Here is a 25295-nt window from a genome sequence, read left to right as displayed (position 1 = left end):
ATTACAGTATATTTTTAAATATGTTTCTGTTGTAATTGGGTGATGGTTTTGAGCTGTTAGGTGCATAGCTAATGAGCAATTTTATTACCGGAGTTGAGTATGGGCAATTTATTTTTTGTGAGTTTTGTTGCTCTCTTTTGTCTTGCATGTGCTCATTGCCTGTATTAATGCGTTTTTTTGGTTTTGTGTAGGGTCCTTTTCGTATGTGGCCTGCTCACTCCTTTCCATTTACACATTTGTTGGTTTGGTTTCTCTATCGTATGGGTGTCATGACAATCTTCCATTGCTATTAGTCTTTTGGGCTTAGTTCCTGTGCGAACTGTCATTCGCTTACGCGTGTTCCGTTTAATCCCTGGGGTATGAATCTGAAGATTGCTTGCTTGTGTGTCAACGGGTGGTTCATTAGATCATGAATGATGATACTCGTGGTTGTGCGTTTGCTGAATATTATGAAGTCATAAGTGTTGTTTTTCTATGGTGGGATTCACAAAATATAATGTGCTGACTGCGTCTGTTTCCAATGTGAAATGAAATTTTTGGTGTAAATTGTTCGTTGTGTAGCTGTTTTATCTGTGTACGTGGTTTGTTCATCATCGTTGTGTCATCGATATAATTGTACCACTATTGCATTTTTTTGTTTTACTTTGTGTTGAAGGTTTCGTTCTCTAAGCTGTTCATTATTTTGTTGACTAGCATGCCACTAATCGGCGACCCTATTGGCAGTCCTTCATGTTGGGAATAAAATTCTTTGTTGAACACAAAGTAATTTTGTGCTGCAATGGCCTTTAGGAAGGCTGCTATGTCATCATCGTGTGTGTCTGATGTGTTTCCCTGATGTTTCAGCCCTTGTGAGATGCTGTTGCTTCATGCATGTTTCATGGCATGCATGTGTGCACTGATATGACATCAAATGATGTGAGGCTTGTTGCATCTAATATGACTGTGTTCTTGATTGTGTGAATTAACTCTTTTGAGTTTTCATGATCCTGTTGTTTTCATAAGTGTATGTTTTTTTGAGTGATGTAGGTATGTTGCACTGTGTGATAGGGAACTGATGACTGGTCTTAATGAAAAATTTTGTTTGTGTCCTTTTGGTGGAATGCCTTTGGATCTTTGGGTCATTCTCTTTATATTTCCTTTTGAGAATGTATTTTTGATGTTTTTCAGTGTTTGCTGAACGTTTTTATAGTACCTTGCTGTTGGGTCACTTGTCAGTTTTGTTATACTGTTGCCCTTCAGAAAAACTAGTGTTTTACTTATGTATTAATTTTCATCCATAATCACTACAAAGGTTATTTTGTCCACTCTTGTTCATATTGCATTCTTTTTTAGTTTACGCTTCAGCTTACTGGATGTGATTTCTCCTCTTGTTCTGTTATTAGAGGTTATGTAGGATTTGTGTTATTTAAACAGTTGTGTTGTTTCTTCAGCTACTAGTTCTCCTGTTAAGTTTGCGTTAAAAATCATCTTGCTCAGTCTTTCTGGTTCCCTTTTAATGTGTTCAGATTCTGTTATGAGGTCTTGTACTTTTTTGTTCTATATGTGTGTTGATGTTGTGTTTTCGTCCTCTTCGAGAAGGCTGTTTTCCTTGTTTGGTGAGATTTATGCCAATTAGGTTGATGATTCGGTCACTAACATTATGTTTTTGATTTAGACGACTGTTTTTAGTGGGTGTGCTTGTGCTGTTTACAGTTCTGCTTTTTCTTCCTTCTGTTTATGTGTCATTACTTTTTGTAAGTGTGCCTCCTCTCTCTGCATTATTTCGTCAAAGTGATCTCATACTACAAAATTAATTTTAGACGTGGTTTGTAAAGTTAATTTTGAGCAAATGTTTTTTAGCATACATTTACAGTTTTTAATATAATCTAGAGTTACATTATGAGCTGTACAATATTTGTTAATCTGTATATTGAGGATGACATCTGAAGTTATATTTAAGTGTTATGTATTAATTGTAGAGCTTGCTTGGCAATGCTTAGCTGGGAAACGACATATTCAACATTTAGACTTTCTACTTTTGCATGCGACGTGTTTACAGTTAAATCTGATGGATAGAAGATTCGCCTGTTATGCACAAAATTGTTTTCTCATGTGACCCAAACACGTTTCAACATCTGTGCGCTATCATTTAAATCCGTGAAATGTGAACATATTTCAAGTGATAACTAATTTAGGAAAATTAAGCATAATGAATAGTATTTGTTTGTTTTTGTTTTTTACCATAATTTTTCATTATGTATTTATGTAGGGCCATCTGTGTATTATGATGTATTGGTTGCTTCTTATCCATCTCAAACTGATGTTAATGTGAATTTTGTTGGATAGTGAACACATTACGTTTACATGTAATTTTCTTGTGTCAAGATATTTCGCACAATAATTTGCTGTCACTTATGTTTTAATTTGGTAGATCCTTATTCTTTTGCATTCTCATGAGTTATTGAGAAGCACACGCAAATACTCTAATTTGTGGAATTTTGATTGTAATAAACACTTTTCACTTTGCGTAAACACAGTGTAAACGTTGTTATTGTGCGTCCTATCCCAGTCATCGTTCATTTGTTGTCTAGTGAGTTTGACGCCGAAGTTGAATTTCTTTCCCTCCCTCCCTCTCTCTCTCTCTCTCTCTCTCCTCTCTCTCTCTCTCTGTCACACACACACACACACACACACACACACACACACACACACACACACACTTTGCCTGCATACGGGAAACCATCAGTAAATGATAATGCACAAATTGTGCTGCATAAACATATAATCTAAAATTAAGATAATAGCAAAACAAACAAAACTAAGTGTTATTCAGGGCTCGTTTTCGTTACTTAGTTACCACTTAAAATATGATCGCATTTCACAGATTTGAATTAAGACAACTGACGACGGCACAGGGATGCTGAAACATGTTTGGATCACATGAAAAATCAGTGTTTTGCAGAACATGCAGGTGTTACATCTAACAACTTTAAACGCAGACACGACATATGCAAGAGCAGAAAATCCAAATGATGACTATTACGTCGTCCAGGCTGGTATTCACCAGCAACCTCTGCAATTAATACAGGAACACTTTAAAATTTCGAAATGTGTGTGAATTCCTAAGGGACCAAACTGCTGAGGTCATCTGTCCCTAGACTTACACACTACTTAAACTAACTAAACGCTAAGGACAACACACACACCCATGCCCGAAGGAGGACACGAACCTCCGGCTGGAGGGGCCGCACGATTATTGACATGGCGCTTCTAACCTCGCGGCCACTCAGCGCGGCTAGGAACACTTTAATGATACTTCAGTTATCAGTTCTCAATATACAGATTAATGAAAATTGTCTATCTCATATTGTAACTACAGACTATATTAAAAGCTCTGTAAATAGTACATCATCTGCGCCAAGAAATGTAAAAAGGAAGGCTGATGTGATATGCTTAATAGAAGAAATTAAGGAAATGTATGCTAAAAAACAGTTGCTCACCGATGAACTTTACAAACCACATCTAAAATTGCCCAACAAATTCGCAGAATCAGCTCACTTTGTGGAAATAACTCAGAGAGAAAACATACATACAAAAATTAATACAACATAAACAGCAGAAACAAAATAAAAAATTCAACAGAATCATATGTAGCACAGGCACACCCACTGAAAACAGTCCTCACAATCAAAACTATAATGTCTGTGGTAGAATCATCAACCTAACCGACATAAATCTCACCTACCTAGGAAAATAGCCTACTAGAAAAAGGGCCAAACACAAAATTAACACACATATCCAACAAAACAGTGCAAGACCTCATAACAAGATCTGGACACATTAAAGAAGAACCAAAATGACTGAGCAACCCAAATTTGAATGCGTACTTAACAATAGCTGCACCAATAACTCAAGTATTCAAAACACACAAATAAAGCATAATCTCTAATAATAGAATACCAGAAGACATCGCATTCAGTAAGCTGAAACATTAACTAAAACAAAACACTGCTATACTAACAAGAACATACAAAGGAACTTTTGTAGTGATTAAGGATGAAAATGAACAGCTAGATAAAATGCTAGATTTTCTGTAGGACAATAATAACACCAACTGAAAAGTTACCCGACAGCAAGGTACCAGAAAAACATTTAAGACACTGAAAAACAACAAAAATACACTCTCTAAAGGTAAGATAAAAAGAATGACACAGGAAAATTGAAAGGCAACAACTTTTAATTCCCTATCAAAACAGCAGAAGCAAAATATTCCATTACATTCAGTCCTCAGTTACTACCACCTAGCCCACATACAGACATTACTACAGAAAATATGCGCTTCTGAAAACAACGAGGAACTCAAAGAAATTATCACATCAGTGTACAAATGCTTTCCAAGAGATGAAACAATCAACATCATCACACAAGGACTAAAACAACAAGGAAACACATCAGACACACATGACGTTGAAACAGCCACACAAAGACCATTACTGCACAAAATTACTTTATATTCAACAAAGAATTTTATTCCCAACATGAAGGACTACCAATGATGTCACTGATTATGGATCTCCTAGCCAACAAAATAATGAGCAACTTATAGAACAATATCTTCGCCGGCCGTTGGTGGCCGAGCGGTTCTAGGTGCTACAGTCGGGAACCGCGCGACCGCTACGGTCGCAGGTTCGAATCCTGCCTCGGGCATGGATGTGTGTGATGTCCTTAGGTTAGTTAGGTTTAAGTAGTTCTAAGTTCTAGGGGACTGATGACCGTAGATGTTAAGTCCCATAGTGCTCAGAGCCATTTGAACCATTTGAATTTGAACAATATCTTCAGACGCGTAAAGCCAGAAAAGACAATACTGGTGCCATTACGGCGATGGCATAACGATGATGAACAGACTACATATACAAGTAAAACATCTATACAATTAAATAAACAGCTTACACAAAATCATTTCACCTTTGAAATAGAAACAGACAACACGTTAAATTTTGTTTATATCACCATAAAAACACTCATGACTTCACGATACTTAGCTAACCAACAACAATGACGACCATTATTTACAATCTATTGAACCGCCCGTTGGCACACAAGCAAGAAAGCTTCAGTTTCATGAGTCACAGATTAAACAGAACACCCATAAGCGAATGGACTAAACGTAGGAACTAAACACAATAAAACAAATAGCAATGAAAAATGAGTGTGATACCAGTATGATAGAGAAACTGAACCATCAAATATGTGAGTGGGAAATGAATGAACAGGGCACATACACGCTAGACCTTACACAACACAAAATAACATAATTTATAGGGTGAATATAAATAAAGCTAAACTTTCAGACCGCTGTACAAATAAACCACTGGTCAGAATGACGACAATTTGCAACGGAATATTATCGGAAAAGGGGGAAAACGTATGGCAGAAAAAAATAGCCACAATACATGGCGGTGTAAGCATCATAATTTAATAGTGGTCGACTACAAATGACAAATGAATCATACAACAATACCTAAGGTGTACGTTTGACATTAAACAAACTGTACTACTCAGTGAGCACGGGTGTACAGGTGTGATACTGCTAGTTACGTACGCTCATCCACCAAGGCGATGTCATATCACATCGGATGGGAAAAATCGGTTTTTAATTGCAAGTTTGGAAATTTGTGGTAAGGTCTCACGGAACCAATTTGCTGAGGTCGGTCCCTAAGCTTACACCCTATTTAATCTAACTTAAACTAACTTACGCTAAGGACGATACACACACCAATGCCCAATGGAGGACTCGAACCTCCGACGGGGGGAGCCACGCGGACCGTGGCAAGACACCTGAGACCGCGTGACTACCTCGCGCGGCGGGTTTTTAATTATCCTGAGGCCAAAAACCGCATTAAAAGCATCACTCACTTCGGTTTTTAATTGTCCTGAAGCCGAAAACAGCATACAAAGCATCAATCACGTCAGTTTTTAGTTGTCGTGAGGCCAAAAACAGCATAAAAAGTATCAATCAAAATCAAATCGAAACTTCCTGGCATATTAAAACTGTGTGCTGACCGAGACTCGAACTCGGGACCTTTGCCTTAAGCGGGCAAGTGCTCTACCAACTGAGCTACCCAAGCACGCCTCACGCCCCGTCCTCACAGCTTTACTTCTGCCAGTACCTCGTCTCCTATCTTCCAAACTTTACAGAAGTTCTCCTGCGAACCTTGCAGAACTAGCATTCCTGAAAGAAAGGATATTGCGGAGACATGGCTTAGCCCCAGCCTAGGGGGATGTTTCCAGAATGAGATTTTCACTCTGCAGCGGAGTGTACGCTGATATGAAACTTCCTGGCAGATTAAAACTGTTTTAAAAAATGATTCAAATGACTCTGAGCACTACGGGACTAGCTTCTGAGGTCATCAGTCCCCTAGAACTTAGAACTACTTAAACTTAAGTAACCTAAGGACATCACACATCCATGCCCGAGGCAGGATTCGAAGCTGCGACCGTAGCGGTCGCGCGGTTCCAGACTGTAGCGCCTAGAACTGCTCGGCACTCCGGCCGGCAAAACTGTTTTAATGTGCCAGGAAGTTTCATATCAGTGCACACTCCGCTGCAGAGTGAAAATATCATTGTGGAAGCATCCCCTAGGCTGTGGCAAAGCCATGTCTCCGAAATATCCTTTCTTTAAGGAGTGCTAGTTCTGCAAGGTTCCCAGGAGAGCTTCTGTAAAGTTTGGAAGGTAGGAGACGAGGTACTGGCAGAAGTAAAGCTGTGCTTGGGTAGCTCAGTTGGTAGAGCACTTGCCCGCGAAAGGCAAAGGACCCGAGTTCGAGTCTCGGTCCGGCACACAGTTTTAATCTGCCAGGAAGTTTCATATCATCGCACACTCCTCTGCAGAGTGAAAATCTCATCCTGAAAATCAAATCGGATTATTAATTTCCGTGTGACTGGCGCAAAACATGTTCAATATGCTGTCCAAAGTTAGGGCAGTTCTCCTCGCACTACACGTTTGCTCCACCATTGCTGTGGCCACTGGTACCACTGACATTGAATCAATTCGTTTCCTCCCTCTACCAAGTTGCACACCAAAAGAACTCGTATTTTCTAGTTTCCGAATCATTTACTCCAGTCCCACGGTAGTCATCGGAGCAACACCTTCTTTCAAACCCTTCAGTGTCCGGAACGTCTGCAGAACGATGTGTGCACAGTCATCATTCTTGTAATACAGCTTTACAAGCAGAGTGCGATCCTGCATTGAGACAGTCATGGTGAACGTCGCAGACGCGAAAGGAGGAAATGCCGTGTACCCGTCGTTTTGATACCAACTTCAGTGGGTCGTTTTCATTTACGTATTCCGACACGTAGAATGTCATCTACTGAACAATTTTCACGCTATTTTTTTCTGCCATACGTTTTCCCCATTCTCCGATAACATTCCTTTACAATTTGACGTCATTCTGAACAGTAGTGTTATTTATACAGCGTTTTGAAAGTTAAACTTTAATTATAATCACCCTGTACATACAATGAGCACATGCTAGACACAACAGAGCAACAACACATACACAAAACTAGATGGCACATACTCACCTACAATAACAAAATAGTTCACAGAATAGTCAACACATTAATGAAACAGGGACTTCAAATAGTATACAGGACAGACAACACAATACAGTAAAAGCTAAGAAAACAGGAAACACCCACATACAAATTCAACAGATGAGCTATATATGAGCTCATACGGAATATTTGCAGTCAGTATTCATAGCAAAAACCTTCAGGAACTTTCAAAACAGATATCCAGAGCACTTGAGGGCTCAAAAGTTAGTAGATACATAGCACAATTGCTAACAATCTAATAGCCCACAACCATCACCAACTACAACAGAAACAGATTTCAAAATGTTAAAGACCAGCCACAGCCTGTGCTATACACTGCCAACAGAAGAAAACTGCATCGCACAGAATACAATATCAGGAACAAAATAGGCTACAGATGAACACACTACACTATGTAAAGGGCACTATTTAACACATTAAAGAATCTCTACAGAAAAGGCACCACAAATAGCTAAAAACCACACATTCACACTCACTCACTCACTCACTCACACATACACACACACACATAGAAAGAGAGAGAGAGAGAGCGGGGGAGGGGGTTGAAAAAAAATCAGATTCAGCGCCAACCTCGCTGAAAGACAAGTGACCCGCCCGTCAGGGATAAGACACAATATCAACGTTTACCCTGGGTTTTGGCTAAGTGAAAAGTGCTCGTTACAACAATGTTCTGCAAATTATGTGTAGCATTTGTGCGTTCTTCTCAGTAATTCATACGATCACAGAAAAAAAGATCTGTCGAAGTAAAACGTAAAAATAGAAAATAGGCCTATATGAGTTAAGTATCTTGACATAACAAAATTAGTCTAAACATAAAGTTATACGTTCACTCGCCAGTAAACACTAAGTTGACATCGTCTGAAACAAAAACTGTTCTTTAAGCTCAGTTTTCGTAGATTAGTTATCACTTACATTATGTTCACATTTCACAGATTTTAATCAAGAAAACCCGCTGATGATGACACAGATGTGCTGAGACATGTTTGGGACACATGGACAAATTGTATTTTGCATAACAGGCGGACCTTAATTCCAATAATCATGTCAGGTTTAAGGACATCAAACTTTTTCTGAAAGCTAGGCTTTTTTTTTCAGAAACAGAGAATATGATTTCAGTCACCAGTTATCCCACTTGTATGTTCATTTCTACTGCGGAACTCAGGTGAATGTAGAAATACGTGTACGAATAGCAAGAACGTAAATATTGCTGCCTGACAACATTAAAGAATGACATTCAAGCAATATAAAAGGCAGACTTTAAAACAACAAATCTGGTATATAACGTACAAGCGTAATATTCCGGTTAGGCGTTAGATGTGGCTTTGAAACTCTGAATTCATGTGAATACAATAAAATGACTTTTTTGCAGAAATGTAGAGAAAATTACTCAACATGATTGCAGAGAAATATGACGTAATAAATGTTGACTCAACGAATGATAATTATAGCTCCAAATGATCAATTATAGTCGATTCTTACCCTGTAAGTCTCGATATGAAACATATGTCTAAGTATTTTCCTTCTTTTGTAGCATGAAACATATCACTACATAACAAACAGAAACATTAGTAAATATTATTGAAGAACAAAGGAAATATGTTATTACATATTGTATTCAGCACTCTTGAGAAGGAACGTATGATTGTAGGAGTGAAATAAGACGTGAAAAAGCTTAAATGTGGACCCACATGTATCACTAATGTTTAACCCTCTGTCACTATAATGGTGCCGAATCCCTTTCCCTTTCTGTACGAATCAGATTTCTATAGTTCTTTACATGTTACATTCAGAGGGCGTGTTGGCTTGAGACTACTTTAGACAGCAATTATTGAAGACAGAAAATACTGGTTTCCGAATGATTTTTCTATATTCATTAACCGTGTTTTCAGCTAGTATGTTTTCGGACAACTGTTAGTTGTGGTGTTTTGGACATCCTCGGAGTGCATTGCTTGTGTTATGTGCATTGTTGCCCAGGCAAATGCAAATGAAAGGAGTATCATAACTGTGAGAAAAGGAGATAGAAACACAGATAAGTAGATAATGATTCACCTTCATAGCTTTGTTAAATCAACGACAGTAGTACAACTTTCAAGAATGTAATTTAGATTTGGGAAAAAGCGACGTCACAGAAAGCTACAATTATGATCGTTGACTACAACCCGTTATAAATAGGAAGAACGAAGATCAGAAATTTACGGACGTGTCATGAAGACAATACATAATTTTACAGATATAATTTTAAAACAACTGGCTAAAAAATCCATGTGGAAGACTAAACTAAATTATGTATTGAAAGGAATAGTTATTTCCATTATTGCGAAACAGTAATTTAGTTCTTTAGGACCTGTGCTCCATAAATACATTCATATGTAAAAAGTAACATAAACACTGTCCAAAACGCTTCACCTGTTGTTCGTGTTACTTGAGGATGCAGGTCATCGATATATACTAAATATGTTAGAATATGGTTTGAAAGACAATTCATTTTGCCCACACTATGTTCTATGGCAGCCTATAAATATTTGGAAAAGAATTCAGTGATTGCAAATGATAACCCCGTACACTAATAACGAAAGCTGGCGAGTTCATGGAAAAAGACACTCACAAGGGACCCTTTACGCCTTGGACTTTTAGGAAGAGAAGAATTTTCGATGACAAAATGGTTCAAATGGCTCTGAGCTCTATGGGACTTAACATCTATGGTCATCAGTCCCCTAGAACTTAGAACTACTTAAACCTAACTGACCTAAGGACATCACACAACACCCAGTCATCACGAGGCAGAGAAAATCCCTGACCCCGCCGGGAATCGAACCCGGGAACCCGGGCGTGGGAAGCGAGAACGCTACCGCACGAGCACGAGCAGCGGACAATTTTCGATGACTTTTGCGGATGAGGATAGACCTGAAAGTTGTTCTAGGAAGGAGCGAGGATTCTTTTTAAATAGGCTGAAATCCACGGGTCTCTTTTATGTATTTATAGTAGTGGTTCTTGAAACATATGTTGCAATACCCTTTAGGACTTACTCCGTCGTATGGGGTCCACTGTTTTCATGAACTGGCCAGCGACATTATGACTCATTTGTAGTCTCTCTCTGTAGTTCGGAAGGAGACTGTATACCATGTATGCTGCACTTTCACTATCCCAATCCCTTTGCCATTCGTGAAATGACCAGTGTTGATCTAACTTTTTAGACATTCTGAAACCTGTGATTTGTTGTTCTTGATCTGTGTTATATCCCGGCAAGCAATATGCTGCAGCAATATACTGTACTGTGACATAATCCCGATATATTCGTACAGTAGCAAGCTACTGCCGATGTGGTACTGTATGCTCGCGTCATCGTTACTATAACCTCACCTGGGTAGCTAGGCGTGTTAGCACGCCGCTTCCGAGATGCGGGGAGGTCCGCCAGCCCCGGATCGAATCCGCAAGGTGGATTAATGAAGAGGGCCGGTGTTCCGGCTAGTTTGGATGTGTTTTTTAGGTGGGTTATGACGTCGAAATAGGTGAATACCGAACTGAAAAGCGCGTCCCGCTTCAGTTATACGATTCGCAAACATTTCGAACACATTCTCGTCTCATATTTCCACATGGGTTAACACAGGAAGACTGGACGCACACAGCACACAAGTTCCATCCTGGAGGACGGAGGGTGTCGGGTAGCGGCAACAGGAAGGGCAGTCGGCAGCCCTTTGCCAATAATATTTCCAAATCCAGGTTAACATGCCGAAAGAGTGAAGATACGAGATAAAGCCTGGAAAATGAAGAAGTTGAATGTAAAGTGGAGGTAGAGGTGAAAATATTGCATTTTCTTATATTGTCAGGAAGAGATGTGAACAGGTCTGAGACGAGGTACTGGCGGAATTAAAGCTGTGAGGACGGGGCGTGAGTCGTGTTTGGGTAGCTCAGTTGGTAGAGCTCTTGCCCGCGAAAGGTAAAAGTCCCGAGTTCGAGTCTCGGTCCGGCACGCTGTTTTAATCTACCAGGAAGTTTCATATCATTGTACACTCTTCTGTACAGTGAAAATTTCATTCTAGAAACAACACCCAGGCTGTGGCTAAGCCATGTCTCCGCAATATCCTTTCTGCCAGGAGTACTAGTTCTGCATGGTTCGCAGGAGAGCTTCTGTGAAGTTCGGAAGGAAGGAGACGAGGTACTGGCGGAATTAAAGCTGTGAGGACGGGGCGTGAGTCGTGCTTGGGTAGCTCAGTTGGTAGAGCACTTGCCCGCAAAAGGCAAAGGTCCCGAGTTCGAGTCTCGGTGCGGCACACAGTTTTAATCTGTCAGGAAGTTTCAGTGTGTAACAGAATTGTAGCCTGTAACTCGATGGAAATCTTTCGAATTCTTCCTTGAGTTTATGGATAGTGCAACATTAAGTATAATAAATGTTTATCGCCAGGCCCAGAGTCTTCTTGCAGTCAAGAAGTTGTGGTCGTGTCTCTGTAATTGCCTGTGGCATGTTAGTGTTCGGATCATGAATTAGGAAGAAGGAGCGGTAGTGCCAGCAGGATTCTACGAAGTATTCCAAGAGCTCATGGTCGGTACAAGTACGGAGGATACGTCGCTTCGTGACTAGTATCAGCTCCTGGAGGGTTTTTTGAAGGAAGAATCAGTGATGATGATATGTTCTGGATTTTGTAGGCTAGTAGGATGGCTTCCAATCTTGTTATCGATAAACTTCCCATAGATATTCTAGTCGACATCGTTGAACTTTATGCTTAGTTTGGGTTGGGTGTGTGGGGTAATATTCGTTACTGTAGAGAGTGGATTTGTACTGACAGCAGGATAAGGTAATAATTTCCAGTCGGATCTAGTTCCACTCCATACAGGAATCCTTGGTGGTTGGGGGAGGGGGGTCGTCGGGTACTGTTTTAAGAACAGTAGTGGAACTAGTTTCAGAATGGGTACGGAATAGCACTGTCACGTATCATTTCTATGGGAATTGAAAATTATTCCTAATTCGGACCCGAGGAAGCTCACTCGTCGTCTCAAGGGCATCTTTCCGTGAACAGTAGCATGCAGCTATATAACGTTCAAGTTATATCGGCAAGATAATTTCTAGAATAGATAACTACTCCTTAACTCTACGCCTAATCTTCAAAGAACACCTTGCCTTGATCGTCTTAAGTGTGACATGCACGCTCATAATGCAACTGCTACGCCCATTCACTTCCTTTGAATCCACCAACGGCAGTTAGGTTGGCACTAAGATACAATCTTATAGCCTGAAATCGTAGCGCATATGTCACAGTTGTCATCGATCTATCTCGCAGCCCCAAATGCACGATCCTATGGGCAATGACCTGCACGTAAACATTGTAGATAAAATGCTTCCGCTTTGGCCCCAGTCGTCGGTGTAAGCTAGAGAGACCGCACGGTGTCTTCCATCTAAACAGTATATAGGTAGTTTAGTGTAATCTGTGTCTCTTTGAGTTAACACAAACAAAACAATTAATTTATTCTGGAGGTTACCGGTTTAGAAAGTAAGCGTAGTCATAGAAGGATGCTGCTGGGGCTGTTAGTGTGATCTATCAAGTAAAGAGAAATTTAGACAACAGTCGCATTCGTTCTCCAACTCATTCAGCAAAGACACACTTCTTGAAAAGTCTGATTACTACTTAGTAGATTTCATTAATAGTTAATCTTGATTCCATTATTTTTTAACAGTCATCTATAAGGCGCAGATAAATGAAAACGAAACCAATGAGAAAAAGGTAAGTAAACTGTTTACTATTTCAAAATAAATCACTATAACTGTTGATATATTTATCCCACTGTGAGGCAAAACGGTGGTGTCTTCATGGAAAAGTATTTGCCGTTGCCTACAGAACAATAATTGTGTTCAGGCGTGAACTTCTTCATCCGGAATAAATCGACGGCCACGAATGTGTTTCTTCAGGGCTGCAAAAAAATGAAAACGGCATGTAGAGAAATCAGAGGATGTGTAATGGCTTCCCAGCAAAACTTCTGCAGTGCAGTGGAAACAAAAGGTACGTCAGCTCCGGGAAGAACGTGATGACATTGTTCTTTGACTGTAAGGGCCCGCTGCTCATCGACGTTTTGGAACACGACGCCACAATTAACGCACAGCGGTAGGCGTCCAATCGAGTCCAAACGCCCAGCAATGTTACGGACAACATCACTCTGTGGCAAGATAATGCCCACCTGCATGTTGCCACGGTTGTTTCCACTACGGTGCAAATCTTTCGCTGGCAAGGCTCTACACATCATCAATTCGGTCATTATCTGTCCCCACGCGATTGCCATATTTTTGGGGCCCAGAATAAAGATATTGGTGGTCGTTGATTTGCTTCGGACGAGAGGTGTACGCCTGCCTACAATCACAGCTCGGTACGCAACGACAAACATTTTCCCGTGGAGACATTGGCCGTCTTGTGGGATAAATGTATTAACAGTTATGGCGATTAATTTTGAAATTTTTCCATCTGTCATGTTTTCATTTGACTGTCCCTTACATTTTTCTTGTGGATGATGTGAGGTAACGGGCGAGTTGTGGCGCCCTGAAAATATTCGAAGTTTAGAGTTGGCGGCCACCGCTCGGGCCGCTCGGCAAAGCGCGGCTCGTTAGCAACCGCGTGATGCCGCACAACGGCCGGACCACGTGGTCCATAGAGCACGTGGCTGGGAATTCCTTGGTGACGCTGTGTCGATCAAACAGACTTGTATGCCGGGAGAGCCAGAGATGGCGGATTTTGTGAGACCATAATGGCAGACACTTCACAGCTCACATACAAATTAATAGTAGCCAGATGAATCTTGATACCTCAAAACGAAACATGTACATTACTATTATTTGCACAACGATTCTGATGGTGTAATAAGATTTACAATATATTTATTAGTTTAAAGTTAAGTATCTGACGGTAAATTATACAAGTAACACCCAGCAACAAATTTACAAAGCCGGCCGAGCGGTTCTAGGCGCTTTAGTCTGGAACCGTGCGACCGCTATGGTCGCAGGTTCGAATCCTGCCTCGGGCATGGATGTCTGTGATGTCCTTAGATTAGTTAGGTTTAAGTAGTTCTAAGTTCTAGGGGACTGATGACCTCAAATGTTAAGTCCCATAGTGCTCAGAGCCATTTGAACCATTTTGAATTTACAAAACCTTATCACTTCATCCGATTTCGCCGATCTACGTGTCTTTAGAAAGCTATTAGTGTAATCCTAAATTGGTATAGATTACAGGCATGTAACTTGAATAGTAAATGAGTTATTGGAGGTCAAAGTGGCCGATTACTATCGACCGCGTCAGGCTATAAGTACTCCACAGTTACACGAAAAAACGGTAGCAGCATACTTATAAATATATTTATTCATCTATGTCTTTGTTTACATCCGATGTATACTATTCATGAAGTAATTGGTTAAATATTTACTGTGTTTTAGAAAGCACAGAGACGTTAGGCTACTGGCCTACCTTTTGTTGCTTTCCTTTGATATATGTATTTTAATTTGTTTATGTATCTAACAATGCGTATTAGAGCGTGTTTATGGTCCAGCCGTAGGAATATTTATTTAATTTCAAGTTATTTAAATGTAAATCCAGTATTTCGAATGTGTTTCATTATGTTAGTGTGGGTGCGTTGGCTTGAAGACAAGGCGCGAGCGCTCTAGCCATTCGCAACACTCGTGCATGGGGAGACTGGATGGAAGCGGGAGAAGAATTCTGAACAGGACGGCACAGGACACGGGGAGTGCTGCACGTGACGGCGCGACGGACGCACAGTCGCGGGAAAGACTTGGAGTGGAGCAGTTTGTGCGTGATTGCGAGAGACAGAAATACTTCGGAGTGCCGACTTGTGAGATTTCCGTTACTTCTGCAATGAAGACGTAGTAAGCGTTTCGAAGTGAATATCTGGCGAGCTATGTTGTTGTTCATAAATAATTAAGTGAAGTAGGAATCTATTGTTTCCCTGTTATTCAACTTACATTTTATTTAATTGCAGGACCATCGACACCAATAAGTGTTTTGCAGAAATATATCGCATTTCAACTCTGAGTCGGAGGGTACGTAGTTGAGTGCCACCACATCATCATCATTATTTCATTTGAAAGCCCGCAATGACCAACGTGTCTCGGAAATGTGGTGAGACGATTCTCAAATATATTAGTAGTTACGTAGGCCTGGAATGCATGTGAAATGGGAGAAGCACAACTTGCAGATACAAGGGTAGACTTAACGAGAACAAGAAGGTCGTGCAAATAACGGAGGTTTACTGAAACTAGGTTAAGTAGTTGACTTCTCTAGTCGAACTCCATTCATTACTATGAAGGTACAATGCTGCCTAAATTTGCTTCTGCTGGTATTGTTTCTCCTAGACGAGTGATGGTGCCGTGGAAACTAGTCCAAAATTTTTCTGATGGAAAATTCAGACAGCTTCCCACACTTTCAGCATGAAAATATAATATTTGAAATCTATAACTGTGAGTTCTCTAAGAAACACACTGGAGGCTATATACAAAACTATCTATCATACCATTCACCAGTAAAAACTGAGGTCGAAAATTTATTTCTTGTTTCAGACCATGATGTCCGGATAATTTTAAAAATTTCACAGCTATTTGCTCGTGACCACGAATTAAATTGTGGCTGAAAACACAAACACACACACACACACACGTCACCACTCGATTATATGGGATTTTTGGTCCGCATTGACGCAAAACACTATTGTTTATTTTCTTCCCCAAATTAGTTTCAGCGAAATACCTCCAGCGTCAGTGGGCTCGTGAATTCGAAAACATGCAAAAATTATCATCGTTTCAGAACAATAAAGAACCGTTATTACACGTGTACCGTTTGGTTCCAGATACTATGCTGTATGTATAGTTTTGCAATACATTTTTATTTTAGAGTCTTTCCATAATATGAATGTTTCTTGCCGATTTTCGGCATACAGCGTATCATCTGCAAGGCCTGAGACTCTTACAAACGTCAGTGTCATTACTGTTGGAATTTACAGTAGTGTTGTAAAAACAGTTTTAGTGGCGCAAGGTTGTAACGTAATCATGTCATGTACTCACGTTAGTTGGTTTCCTTTTTGTTGCATTTAAAACATATAAAGACATAACTTATCATCTTTCCCAGTAATTCAAAACATTATGCCATCTTACAGTTGACGAGTGTTGCGAGATGACTCGCCTATCGCGAGAAGATTTTTGAAAGCTGTAGCAGGAGTTTTATTTCTTACTTTGGTCTCTGTGTGTGATGGGGGAGTAATTATGCGTTTGTGTGTGTGTGTGTGTGTGTGTGTGTGTGTGTGTGTGTGTGTGTGTGTGTGTATGTGTGTGTTTGTAAGTCCTCTGTGAATTCTCTTAAAGCAGTAAAGAGTGTGTTGTTGCAAATAACGTGTTTGTCTTTCACTATATCCCTTTGTACGTCAAAATTTTTCTTCTAACGTTAATTTACGGTGTAAGCTGTTGCTGTGTTTCAGGGGGTGTAGATCAGTTTCGATATTTGTGGGGTGGTGGTTTTCAGTTATTAAGTGTTCTGCGAAATTGGACTGTGTGCTGTCTCTCTACAGAGCTCTCATGTGTTTTGTGTACATCGTTCCGATGTTCATGCTTGTTTGTCCTATGTTTGGTGACTGACAGGAGTTGCATGTGAGTTGGTATATTCTTGCATTGCTGAACTGATGTGGAGCTATTTTGTCTTATCTCAGTGTACATGTACAGTATTACTCTGCAATTCAGAATTAAGTTGCTGGCAGAGGGTTCATCGAGCAATTTTCAAGTTGTTTCTGTACCGTGGCTCTAATTTCACTTATTTTATTATTATGATCATTCCTCCCTATTTAGGAGGGTGCCAAGAAAGTATTTTCACACACCGCCTCAGTTACCTTCTGCCCATACACCAATAAGTTCGTATGTTCACATATGCTGCCGCGAGTTTGTTCGGTTGTAACGCAAATGCACTAAAGATATGCAAGAGCAATAAAAACTAATGGAATTGCGACTGATTCCTATGTGTCTCTCCTTTCCTAAGCACTGAAGTCTAAAATCCACGTATTAGGTTTGGAAACTTGACCAGAAAAGTTTTTGTAATCCAGTCACCACGCCACTACACGAAGTTTAAATTAAGTGTTTATACCATTATTTCACCAGTTCTGTAACGTACAAGATACATGGAACACACAACAAATTTACAACACCTCATGCAAATGCTCTTACACAGCATGGCGCAGCTTTGTATTACAGAATGGGTCACAAAATTCCACATTGCTTGAAAATGACAACATGTAGATATTGCAATCGCAAAAAAATAATGTTTTAACAGCCAAAAGAGGAAAAGATTCCATTACAATATACCATTTTATTATTATATGTTAGAGAGTAGGATTTGTTTCTTTTTCTTATATGGTTGGTCTGCAGTGTTGTTTGTGTGTTCTGCCTCTGTGTTTTGGAACCCTTCGGTTGTGCATTTGTGTAAGTGGACACTGGACTAGATTCTCGGCTGGGGGGAAATCATCCTAAGAGACTGCGACAGATTTGTCTCTCTGTACGCCAACTTCAAAGCTCTCGGGCACGAGTGGTCGGACACCCTCGTCGGTGCAGTCTCTTAGGCGTACACAGCAACTGGAGTTCCCGGCACGATTAGTCGTTCGGCGCCAAGTCTGTAATGTTGTGGACACCGTTGTTGCCCGAGCCCAGTGTTTACGGTGAGGCACGGAGAAAGTCCCAGTGCGTGAGCCCGCGCGTTGCTTCGATCGGCTGGAAGCCGTGGCGTCGGCGTCGGCGGCGTCGGCGGCGTCGCTTGGTGGCGTGGGCGTCGTGACGCAGTACTGACGTCACGGGCAGCGGGCGCGCCACCGGCGGCTCGCGCGGCAGTCGGCACGCCGCAGCACACACGGCCGCCGACATGCCCGCTGCTGCTGCCGCAGGCGCCGGCCCGCCCCCGCAGCCACCTCACTGAAGCAAGTACTGACCTCGCCTGCTAGCTTCTATCGCTTTCTGCCTCCTCTGCACTATCTTTCATCTTTGGCATGTGTCCGCCGAGTATCAGCTTTCCTAAGTGCTAGCCAATTAAACGAGCCACGAAACCGTACAAGCGCGGGTATCCTTCTTCGCAGATAGTCAGTAGGATGGGCGCTGTAATCCGTAGTGGGCTCTGGCGCACAGTCTAAAACTTCTACATCGCACCAATACAACCGCTATAGCCCGCAGTAATTGAAAATGTATTTTTTTAGAACGAGGAAAGTAAAAACAAACGTACGCAAACATTGCTGCTGCCTGGCACGTTCTTTTCCGTTATCAACGTTTCATCGATATTGAGGTGGTCAAGAACAGCTACCTGGTTGAATATTACAAGTTGCATAAAAAATATTGATCCTAAAAACAGAAAAAAATTGAGGTGTTCTGCAGTACTCGAGTACATGATTCGTACGATACGACATGTCACTCGTTAACAATGATAAAAAAAAAAAAACAGTCTTATCTTGACACTACGTCGAAAGTGGTTACACGTAATCAGGCATTACTGATCTGAACTATACACTAATAAAGAATAACTAATATAAGATCAAACTTATCCGACTACGTATCAGGCGAGAGCATTCCTCGGTGGAAACTTCCGATCATTGCGTCATTAATTTCGTTGCAGGTATCAGGCGGCTGAACTTTGATACCTGCAGCAGTGAATGAGACCAGTTATAGGCGACGATTGATGTCTTTGTTCATTCTGTTTTTTTTTTTTTCAGAAATCTGGCAAGTGTTTATGGAATCTTCAGGTTACAGGATCAAATATACTGTTTACATATAATTTATTTACCATTTACCCTACCCTCATTCAGATCTGCTGATTGTACTCAACATCAGGTATGTCATGCAATATGGTAACAGGCCCTTATATTGTATTGAAAATAAAGATTTTGAATGTCAGCTGTCAATAAGATTTCAGAAAAATCGCTAAGAGTAATACCACAAGCAGTTGTTCTGCAGCGGAAAAATTCTCTATATGAATAAGCTGAACACATCTTATTAATCTTCCACAATAATTGTGGAACATTATTAGCGTGTATTAAAGTTATTAATACGTCTGTGTCCCTCAAAGTACCGACGGAATGCTCCATAAATATTATCCTCTATATATTCAATTACGGCGAATTTAGTTGCGAATAAGGACATAAGAATGCGGAAAGCGTGTACGATTAATAATAAGAAGTTATCAGAGAGTTGCCCCAGGAGGGCAGGTTAGTTTGCTTTTGTGTAGAAGATAGAACATTAAATTGTGTATATCGTACAGTTACAGTAACGTAACAAACCTATCTCGAATTCCATATGCTTTATTTGCCGGTATACAGCTTCATTTATTTACTCGGCACTCCCTCCCACCGTATCAGCTTTGCCTAATGAGATGGGTGTTGGGGCGCCACCGCGCCTGACCTTGAACCTGTCGCAGGCTGGGCCAGCGCAGCAGATTTAGCCACAGCGTTCGGGAAAGCCTGCAGCCTCGAGGACCACCATATCGCCCTCACCGGCATGTATTGAACAACTATCAGACAACGACTTTACCATTTCTTAATTGTGTTGGCTTGGATACTTTAGTGCACCTCTCTTTCTCGAAGGCGTCCCTTTGTGAATGGATATTAATCGATCATTCTGTTTCCGGAAACGAAGCTCTGCAAAACAAGACCAAAGCCAAAAATTCTCTAGCTGACGTAAAAAGGGTGAGAACTTCAAGTCTAAATTACAATTAATTTTCAAAGTATACATCGTTTAGATCAATTTACATCGTCCAATACTTTTTTCGGTGATTGGATTTCATACCGGAAGTACCCGTCTAGAAAGTTTGTAAAATACCCATCTACTGCTGCCATACCCTATTTCCTTGACTCAATGTTTTCTTGCTATAAATTTCTTTAAACGTGAGGACAGGTGGAAGTCATAAGATACTAAATGCAGGAACTATGGTGAATGTTATAATAATTCATGCCTCAAATCCCGCAGTCTTCCCACTAACAAAACAACATTGTAGGCGAATGGATTGTTCTGATGAAAAAAATGAATTTTTCCTTTGTAATCGTAATCTATAGACACGTATTGTATCAGACAGCGTATCCAGAAGACTTGCGTAGCAATGTTCGCTTATCTTTCTGTCCTTTGAAAGATCATCAGTATGAAGAATGCCTTTCACATACGTTTATTTTCATAATTGCTGCAACTGTAGGAATAAAATTCTTTATAAATAATCAGCAACTTAGACTGATGACTTCAGATGTTAAGTCCCATAGCGCTCAGAGCCAATCAGCAACTTAGGGTGCGTTACCGTTGTTGGTAAACAATCAAAATAAAATAATTTATTGACAGTGCACTGTTATATTTTATGTATTTGTACGAAAAATACCATGCACAAATATTTTGAGAACCCATCTGATTGAAACTATTACGAACATGATGTTAACAGCTACATTACCGCACAATGTATGCAAATGTACCAAAATCATAATTTTATTTCTAGCAGTTCTGTCTCTATACCGTGCCGAGAATTTTTCGTCCTGCTATAGTAGTCACCTAGAATATTGTGCCTCTGCTGTCCTGTTATCGTCGATCGTGATCGGTGAATTGTTTCCAGTAATGACGCCAGAAAAAAGTTGTCAATAAACACCTGAGTGTTAATGTTTAGTTCAAGTGTGAAGACTTCACGGACGATACATACATAAGTGAGTAAATTGATAATTTCAGCGACTTAGTGAGATAACACTATATTTTGTATAGCGGTCATATCTCGAGAGAACTACTGTTAAGTTCGTGAGAATTTGCGGTGTATCAATGGCATTCTTTGATGCTTCTGTAAATTCAAACCACGAAACACTGTAAAAAATTCCTCATCATGATAGGATAAGAACCATATATGGCTGGCATAATTATTTATTCGCCCGAAACGTTATGTAATCTTTAAAACAATTTCTTTTATAACTCATAAAACCCTGGCTATAGCCTTTCTATCAGATAAAAGCAGCTTCGCCTTTTCTGATGCGAGATGAATAGGTTCCACTCACTGCTTTGACTGCTGGTTCAGAAAATCGGAGAAAAATCTTTTCTATTCTCCTTAATACGGCAATTTGTTAGTTGTTGACAGCGAAGATCCATATGCCTTATTAACATTTATCAATGTAAGACGAATTTCACTAGGCTAAAAACTAAATAAATCAAAGAATTTTGTGACAGCACGGCTACCTAATACTCTTTGTTCTTTTCCATGACTTCTCCTTCAGTGAAGTTGCTATCATATTACGTTAGAAGGTAAAAAAACTTATATCATGTGACTGTATTTACTATTTCCTTTAATTTTTTAAGAAAATTATCGTCTAAAAAGATCTATTGTCAATGCTGTAACCTGAAATATTTTTCTATCCTTTACACGAACATTAACTGAACTAACTTACATTTACAGCCTGTTACACACGTTGCCCCTCGCCGAGAATATAACACATAACTAGAACTAATACTAGTATGTTGGGTCTGGATAAAATATGTAAATCAAATTTTCCCCAAAAGACAATATGCAAAGTGTTTATTCTTTCGTTATACATTTTCATATGTGTCATACCTTTATTATGTTTCAAGGTATGCTGGAAGTGCGTTTACAATGCAATGGGATACTTTTCTTAGACCTTTGACACCTCTAGTAGAAAGTTAATTCAATGGTATAGCACATACCAGTGCTCAAACTTCAACTTTTGTCAACCAACCGGAAAACGTGTTAATGATTAAAATTAAGCTGCAGGTGCTGAACTCTTTCGACCTCATCACGCTACGTTCTCAAGGAAGAGGAACATTAAGAGCATTATGCATTTTGCAGAATTCCTGGGTTAAGGTACGATCGTTACCTGATAAAAATCGGAAAACAATTCTTTCTAGATTTGACATTAACACATTTTTGTGTTTACAAGCGGCTTCCCCGGTCTACCGCAATGCGTCCCAACAAAGCTACAGCAGTAACTAACCGAGCAAGACGTTGTAGTGATTCAGTTAGTGGGCCCGCATGTGGGAAGAGTGTGGCTGAAGTGCCCATTCGCTGTCCATACTTAGGATATCCTTTAATGTGAATCCCGGGATAGTACCTTTTATAACTGAACAGCCGATTTTGTGTCTGAACTTAGTCAAGTCCGAGCTGCAGTTCCATCTCTAAGGACCTTCTCGCCGATGGGACATTTAAGCCTACCTCTCCTACCGTGATTTCCTTCAGTTTCAATTTGTACTATCGCGTTCTGCAACCGGAAACTGTGTTTTACGCCTGTCTGTGTATTACGTAATCAATATTTTGCACATTTTTGTGTTTAGAACATGGAATTGAACTTTCCGCCATACGAGTTCTACATCCACATATTTACTTCACAAGCCACCTTTCTATATATACCTGTTAGGTAACGCTCTAATACAGGGTGTTGAGAAAAGTATTCTATAGTCTAAGATATGGTAGCACGGACCAAAACAAGGTAAAAATTATCATTGAACGTATGCTCTAAGTCGCATGTCTTAACACCTATGAACAGTTGTTCATCTTCGTTACTCTGATTCACATCTCAACTAATGTAAGCCCTTTCTTACTACGAAAAACCTGCTGAATGCAGTAAACAAATGACGACTCGTTTCTCTGTTATTGTCCGTAGATACAGCATTCAGGAAACATCTGCTAGGGCGGTTACTGTAAATCAGATTCACAATTCTGGGTAAGTGCAGCTCATACATTAGTTCTGATGGAACCGGTTTGTCTATTGATAAGTCTGTGAAATTCTTTTCATTTGTAGTTTTATCTTTGCACTTACCAGCGCCTGTAACACTGCGGTGACAAATGTGAAGGGCAACCTAATATCGTGTCGGATCTCTTTTTGCCCGGCGTAATGCAGCAACTCGACGTACATGGACTCAACAAGTTGTTGAAATTCCTCTGCAGAAATACTGAGCCCTGTGCCTCTATAGGCGTCCATAACTGCGAAAGGGTTGCCGGTGCAGAATTTTGTGCAATAATGACCTGTCCAGGACACGGATTTGCAGTTATCCAGAATCCAACTGATGTGGTCACGAGCCCAGGAGAGGTGCTGCAGTCGATGTCGTGCTGTTAAAGGCACACGCGTCGGCCATCTGCTGCCATAACCCAGTAACTCCATATTTAGCCGAACTATCCTAACGGATATTTTCGTCATACGTCCCATATTGACTTCTATTTCACGCAGTGTTGCTTATTTTTAGCACTGAAAACTCTACGCAAACGCCGCTGCTCTCGGTCGTTAAGTGAAGGCCGTCGGCCGCTTCGTCGTCCGCGGTGAGAGGTAATGCCTGAAATTAGGTATTCTTGGCACACTCTTGATATTGTAGATCTCGGAATATTGAATTTCCTAACGATTTCCGAAACTGAATGTCCCATACGTCTATCTCCAACTAACATCCCGCGTTCAAGTCTGTTAATTCTCGTAGTGCGGCATAATCACGTCGGAAACCTTTTCACATGACTCATCTGGGTACAAATGACAGCTCCACCATGCACTGACCTTGTGTACATTGTATAGGCGACACTACCGCTATCCATATTTTTGCATATCGTTCTCTCATGAGTTCTGTCATCTCAGTGTATCACACATAGGAAATGGAAGACATGATCCTTTGTTACTGTCTGGCATATGAAAGCAGCCTTTGATCCCGTTTTCTGTATGCTGAAAAATATCAAGAACACGGGGTACCATCTGTACAATTATTCAGCCGCCTGTTCGCAACTAGCAGACTCTGGCTCCGTAGCTTCAACAACGGCAGTCTTTGGAAGACCTCGCACCATTTGTACTCCTGTTCTGGAGGAGCTATGTTTGGAAGAAGATTTTGAAACTAGTGTACGTAGAAAATCAGCATCTACTGCAGTCAGTAACCCTGTAGTGTGGGTGGTTCTACTTAACTAGTTGGTTTAACCATATTATGTGCTGCGTTCCCAACCCCGTCCGCCACGTGATCAGCCAGAATGCAGTTTTTCCAATGGCTGTTACAAAGACGTGTTAAAGATCCACTTTTCATAACAGAGATACTGTTCACAGACTAGGCTGGTCTCAAGTGAGATGGTATTGCAAATTTTCGTAACCATTATGTGTGAGCTGACGCCAATGCAGAAGCAGTGGATGAGGCAAGGCATCAGTGCGGACTTTCAACTAATGCATGAGCAGGAATTATTGGCGACAGAGTTATAGTACCATGTATACTACCAAACAGGTTGACTGGTGCAAGGTATCTTCAGTTCCTATCATACAACTTTCCTGTCCCTCTAGAGAAAGCACCATTCCAACGAGGTCTGGGGATGCCTGCATGATGTAGCACCAGCCCATTTTCTCCGATATGTCCGAGACATTTAGTGAGCAATGGAATAGTCGTCGAGGTCCGCTACGTTAGCCACCTTATTTGCCCGATCTTAATCCCTTGATTTTTTAGTTGTGGGGACACTTGAAATCTGTGGTATATGCAAGTCGCAGTAACGGTTTCAAACACTTCAGGAACGCGCCATCCGTGCCTGCCAGCGCATCAGTGACTCTCCTGGATTTTTTCATAGTGTGCGTGAATCCTTAAGACGTCGTACAGAATCAGTCTTTACTGCGAATGGGCACCATTCTGAGCACCTCCTTTAGCGATGGGTCACAAGTGCACGTCGTATATAACAGGAATCAGATAACATTATAGGTTCTCTGATTTTCACGAT

The 25295-nt window shown here is 40.6% G+C and overlaps 1 protein-coding gene and 1 non-coding gene across 2 annotated transcripts in view; one reads left to right on the top strand and one right to left on the bottom strand.

Annotated features, from left to right (window-relative positions):
* Window positions 1–25295, top strand: part of LOC126249646 (GTP-binding protein Di-Ras2) — an 872182-nt gene that overhangs the window by 534227 nt on the left and 312660 nt on the right. The gene's annotated exons all lie outside the window — the stretch shown is intronic.
* Trnak-cuu (transfer RNA lysine (anticodon CUU)) lies at window positions 6034–6109 on the bottom strand. Its single transcript has one exon. It is a non-coding gene; the product is annotated as a tRNA-Lys (tRNA).

The sequence above is a fragment of the Schistocerca nitens genome, chromosome 3 (assembly GCF_023898315.1).
Source record: "Schistocerca nitens isolate TAMUIC-IGC-003100 chromosome 3, iqSchNite1.1, whole genome shotgun sequence".
NCBI lineage: Eukaryota > Metazoa > Arthropoda > Insecta > Orthoptera > Acrididae > Schistocerca > Schistocerca nitens.
Note: the sequence above shows the minus strand (reverse complement) of the source record. Positions and strands in the feature narration are given on the sequence as shown.